Source organism: Somniosus microcephalus, chromosome 4 (assembly GCF_052327205.1).
Source record: "Somniosus microcephalus isolate GS21.2 chromosome 4, FLI_Smic_1.0, whole genome shotgun sequence".
NCBI classification, from domain to species: Eukaryota; Metazoa; Chordata; class Chondrichthyes; order Squaliformes; family Somniosidae; genus Somniosus; species Somniosus microcephalus.
Genome location: NC_140990.1, coordinates 261,985,349 through 261,991,371, shown reverse-complemented (window position 1 = coordinate 261,991,371; position 6,023 = coordinate 261,985,349). Strand labels below are relative to the sequence as shown.

The window sequence follows — 6,023 nt, the reverse complement described above, 5'->3', positions numbered from 1 at the left end:
GGAATGAATGGTACTTGACTGATCGACACGGGCAAGGAGTATACCTGTCTCATCAATCCTAGCCTGAGCCGGAATTAAGAGGGCAATTGGGCCCACATGATGGCCAGGATTAAGTAGGCTGAGAGACTCAAAAGTATCCTAGGATCGTGAGGTCGAGGACTATATATGTGTCTGACTGTGTGAGAAGGAAGAAAACGTAGGAGAAAGGGTAAGAGTAGGTCCGAATTGAGATACAAATGCCAAAATTGTCTAACCAGAAATTGTTTCAGGAGTCGCAGACCAGCCCGAATAGAGGAACTCAGCCAAAGGTAAGTCTGAAGTTGGACTAGTTATGGCATCGGGGAAAGAAATAGAGGGGGGACCCCCTGGGTCTCTCTCGAGGTTCTATGCAGATGACCGGAAGGGTATGGTAGACAAGATGCAGAAGGACGGGTGGGACCCGTTTCAGACGCCAGCCGCTCAGAGGGAGTGCTGGGATAAACAGAAACAAAAAAGAGGCAAAAAGGTGGGAGTCATTTTGGTAAATCAATTGGTATCAATGATACAAAAGAATAGCGAATTGCACTGTAGATTGATGAGACATAAAGGATAGAAGTATTGGAACAGGAAAATGAGTTCCTGAAAAAAAAATGGAACACAATGGAAAGATGGATATAGGATCGATCCTTGTGTAATAGGATCTTAAAGTTGTTAAGTTGCTGTGTTAAGGACTCAGTCTGTAGGGGTGTCCAATGCAGACTGAGAATTGACTATATGTTTAGTTAGAGCATAAGGATTATGATCTGTATACCCCTTTGGGTTTTCGCGATTTTTATTATCTTCGTAATATTATTATGTGCGTATTTTTGTGCGTCAATTGTCTGTGAGCTCGTAGGAAGACATAACAGGAAAATCAATAAGGGAGGTTGTGTCTCAGAAACACTTAAATTGGTGGAGAGTAAACAGTGATCGGTTGATCGACACACCTGTGGTCCGTGTCCAACAGTATCTCACACACCCAGACTGAGCCCGAATTAAGAGCCAAATGGGTCACGTGACGGCCAGGTGAAGTGGGCGTAGAGAACTCGGTTGGAATGGAAGGACTGTGATACCGAATACCTGTGATAACCTCAACCATTAAGAATGGGTGCCGGAGCAAGCAAAATACCAGAAAAAGGCACACCAGCCTGTTATATGCTCCAGAATTGTGGTCAGACATCAATAAATGACTTACCAAAATGGGTAAAATGGACCAAAAACGGAAATAGGCCATTTCCACCAGATGGTACATTTAACCTCGACAGGATAACATGTCTCGAGGAGTGCCTCTTAAATAGGGACCCAGGAAGGAGTGGTAAGAAGAAGGTGAACTGGTCAGCATTTGGGGACTGGAAACGAGAAGCTGAGAAAAGACGTGAGCAAAGTATCGAGGCTAGTAATGCAGGCCGTAGAAAGAAAAAGCAAGTTGAGGAAGGTAAAGAGGATGTAGAAGATTATGTGGAGAGAATGGAGGAAATTATGGCTCAATATTCAGGAATGGAAAAGGATGATTATCAAGCGCCCATGGTCAGCGCATTGGTAAATAGCCTTAGGCCAGATTTAAAAGAACCCCTAAAATTAGTCTGCCTTGGGTGGAGACAGGAGACCCTTCCCCAGTTAATCTCCATATTATATGACTTACAGGATAGAAATGTATCCCCAACAAAATAGGGGAAGGGGACGCGGAAACAGGAGAGGTTTCGGAGGCAGAAATAGAGGAAATATGGGGCGAGGTGGACAAGGAAATAAAGGAGGCTGCTACAGTTGTGGACAGATGGGACATTGGGCTAAAAATTGTCCTTGTCCGTCATGCCAACAACAACCCCAAAACTGGCAACCAGAACAACATGGGGGCCATGGGAATGATCTTACACAAGCACAGGTTCACACCCGCCCTCAAGAGAATTTTTCAGTTCACAATCCATGGGAAGCACAAAATGCGACCCAGAATCAATATGGTCAACAATCAAATTGATGATGTGCTGGCCTTTCAGTCACAGGCCAGTACTGAGGAGGTGTTAACCTGGGCACAAGATCGATGCATTAAAACACCTGAAGGAGTGTGGGTTCACCATGACGGCTGCGTGGTGGCACCCAGATCTTTGCTCCCATGGATTGCCCGCTGTGTTCATACTTTCACACATGCGGGCAAAGGGGGGATGGCAGATTATATTGCACAGACATGGTACGCACCGGGTATTTCGGCAATTGCAAAACAAATTAGTAAAAAGTGTAATACCTGTCAGACGATGAATCCGGAAAAAAAAAATGGAGAAAGTACAGTCTGCCTCCCACCCAAATCCAACAGGACCTTTTGTAAATTTGCAAATGGATTTTATTGAATTACCCGCATGTATGGGTTTTAAGTATGTATTGGTTATTATAGATGTGTTTTCTAAATGGATTGAAGCTTTTCCATGTAAAAAGAATGACGCTGTTACTGTCGCTAAATATTTGTTAAAGGAAATTGTACCACGATTTGGTATACCTGTACAACTCTCGAGTGACAATGGGTCACATTTCACTGGGACAATTATGCGAGAGATGTGTAAGGCTTTGCAAATCAATCAGCATTTTCACTGCAGCTATCGCCCACAGCCAGCCGGGCTGGTAGAGCGATATAATAGAATGTTGAAAAATAAGTTAGCTAAGTTATGTGATGAGTCTGGACTCAAATGGGTCGAACTGTTACCCCTGGCATTGATGGTAATGCAGTCAGCAACAAATAGAACAACAGGATTATCACCACATGAAATCGTCATGGGACGTCCCCAACGTTTGCCTATTTCTGCACCGTTTACTGCTAAACAAATGGACATTCACAAAATGGAAGAAAATATGCTAAACTATTGCATTGCTCTAACAAAATGTACTTCTAGTTTCTGTTCGCAGGTAAAAGAAGCTCAGGTTGACCCTGCCGAAGGAAGATGCCATAGCTTGGAGCCTGTTGAGTCTGTGGTTTCAATTGCAGTTATACTGAATAACAGGACACAGACTACAGAAGAAAGTAAACAGGTCTTTAGTGATTGAGGGTCAGGGCTGAACTGGGATACACTTTGCTCTGCAGGGTTTATATACCGGTGTGGTCACCACCGGTACTACAATGTACAGGAGCCATCAAAAAGTAGTCCATCACCTGAAGGTATCCTCTTAAGGTAGTACAGGTTACATACACTACAATTCCTCCCCTTTTAGCTTAACAGTGTACACCCCAAATTAAACATTACATGGATAACATATATACAATTTACACACAACTGTTCAAAGATTCAGTCTCTGAGGAGGCCTCCTGATCCGGCCCAGATAACGCCTTTCAGGGGTCTCTGGCTCTCGTTGCTGGGGTGACTCATCCACTTGATCTCCTATGGATTGAACATCATCAGGTACGTTCGAGTCTGAGAGAGATGCTACAGGCTCAATAAGTTCTTCAACTGGTGTCTCTGCCGTAGACATGGGGTCGACCCTTGTTCTCGATTCCACAAGTTGGTCAGCATGACGTCCTATTACATTCTCTCCAACGTCTACCGTGTACATCAAGGGTCCTTGTCGTGCACGAATTGTTCCAGGTTGCCATTTATCATCCCTATAGTCCCTGGCCAACACTGGTTGTCCTATTTCAAAACTACGAGTGGCCTTGTTATTTACATGCTGGAATTGCTTGTTTTCGACTTCCCTTCGCACATTTGGTTTTAACAAGTCCAACCGGGACCGCAACCTTCTGTTATAGAACATTATGGCAGGGCTTTGATTTGTCACTGAATGTGTGGCGTTTCGATACGCCATCAGGAAATTGTCCACCTTGTGTTGTAGTGGAATATGGTCTTCACTCATGGCCTTTATCGCCTTTTTGAACGTTTGAACAAATCTCTCGGCCAACCCATTTGTAGCCGGATGATATGGGGCAGATGTATAGTGTTTCACCCCATTCTTTTTCATGAATTTCTGGAATTCTTCTGACACGAACTGTGGTCCGTTGTCTGAACATATTTGCTCCGGCAACCCATTCCTTGCAAATATGGTTCTTAGAACTGCGATCGTCTTCTCAGAGGTAGTGGTCGACATCTTAATCACTTCTGGCCATTTAGAATGTGCGTCTACTGCTATCAAAAACATGGAATCCATGAATGGACCTGCAAAGTCGATATGCACACGTTGCCATGGGGCTGAAGGCCATTCACACGGATGCAGCGGTGCAATTGGAGGTGCATTTTGAACTTTTTGGCACCCTGAGCAGCTTTTAGTCAGATCCTCTATTTGTTTGTCGATACCTGGCCACCACACATAAGCCCTAGCAAGGCTTTTCATCTTGACTCCCCCCAGATGACCTTCGTGCAATTCTTTCAGAACTCTCTCTAATTTTGGAGGAATAATCACCCTTGTTCCATACATCAATGTTCCTTGACATACGGACAGCTGTTCTCGTCTGGCTGAGAATGCTGGTAACAGTGGTTCGCCATGTGCTGGCCATCCCTTCACTGTCAAGTCGTAGACCCGAGACAGTGTCGGGTCATTTCGGGTCTCTCTCTCAATACCCGCATTGGTGACTGGTAAGCATTCGATGATGGTCGAGTGAAATATCTCTACAGGGTCAACTGCCGGTGCCTCTTCCGCTGTAGGTAGTGGCAGGCGTGACAGCCCATCAGCATTACCATGTTGTTTTGTACCTTTGAATTCAATATCATATTGATGTGCCCCTAGGAAAAGGGACCATCTCTGAAGCCTCTGCGCCGTCATTACCGGAACACCCTTCTTAGGGTTGAAAATGGAAACCAACGGCTGGTGATCTGTCAGCAGCGTAAACTTTTGGCCTTGCAGGTAATTGTTAAATTTCTTAACTCCCCACACGAGGCTGAGAGCCTCCCTATCTATCTGAGCATAGTTGCGCTCAGCAGAGGTCAATGATCTGGATGCGAAAGCAACTGGCCTTTCCGAGCCATCTGGAAACTTATGTGAGAGCACTGCCCCGATACCATATGGAGAAGCATCACAAGCTAAGCGAATAGGCAGCGTTAGGTTAAAGTGAGCCAACACTTCCTTAGAGGTGATCAGTGCTTTGCTCTTTTGAAAAGCCCGCTTACAATCATCGCTCCACTTCCATGGTATTCCCATTTGCAAAAGAGTGTTTAGCGGGTGTAACACCGTGGATAAATTTGGAAGAAACTTATGGTAATAGTTAACCAACCCGAGGAACGACCTCAACTGGGATACATTCTCCGGTGCAGGAGCTTTTACAACAGCTTTGATCTTGTCAGGTGACTTATGGAGCCCCTCCCGGTCAATGACGTGGCCGCAGTATGAGATTCGCTTTTGAAAGAACTCGCATTTCTGGTGATTAACTCTGAGCCCATATTCTTTCAATCTGATGAGCACCTGCTCCAAATTCGCGAGGTGATCGTTATCGTTATCTCCTGTAATCAGGATGTCATCCAGGTAGCATTGTGTGCCTGGAATTCCCTGCAATACCTGCTCCATGGCCCTTTGCCAAATCGCTGGAGCCGATGCCACTCCAAAAACCAGTCTATTATACCGATATAAGCCCTTATGCGTGTTGATCGTGAGATACTGACGTGACGCTTCATCAACTTCCATCTGTAGGTACGCCTGCACCAGGTCTATCTTGGTGAAGTGTTTCCCGCCAAACAGCGAAGCGAAGATATCTTCAATCCGTGGAAGCGGATATTGCACCGTGTGAAGAACCGGATTAACAGTGATCTTGAAATCGCCATAGATGCAAACCTTCCCAGGTTCCCCCGGCTTGTTGCTCAATGAACGCTTCATGACAGGAACAGTGGGTGTAGCCCATTCGCTCCAGTCCACCTTGGACAGTACCCCTGAATGTTCTAGCCCTTCCAGCTCTGCTTCCACAGCAGGTCGTATCGCATAAGGCACCGGTCTGGCTTTGAAAAATTTTGGGTTTGCATGTTCTTCAACCTTGATGGTTGACGTAATTCCTTTCAGTGTTCCAAGTCCTTGTTGGAACACCTCCTTAGCATCGTCTAAGATTT

The 6,023-nt window shown here is 45.3% G+C and overlaps 1 pseudogene; it reads left to right on the top strand.

Annotated features, from left to right (window-relative positions):
* Positions 1 to 1,122: 1,122 nt before the first annotated feature.
* LOC147120420 (uncharacterized) overlaps positions 1,123 to 6,023 on the top strand; it is a 44,050-nt pseudogene continuing 39,149 nt past the window's right edge.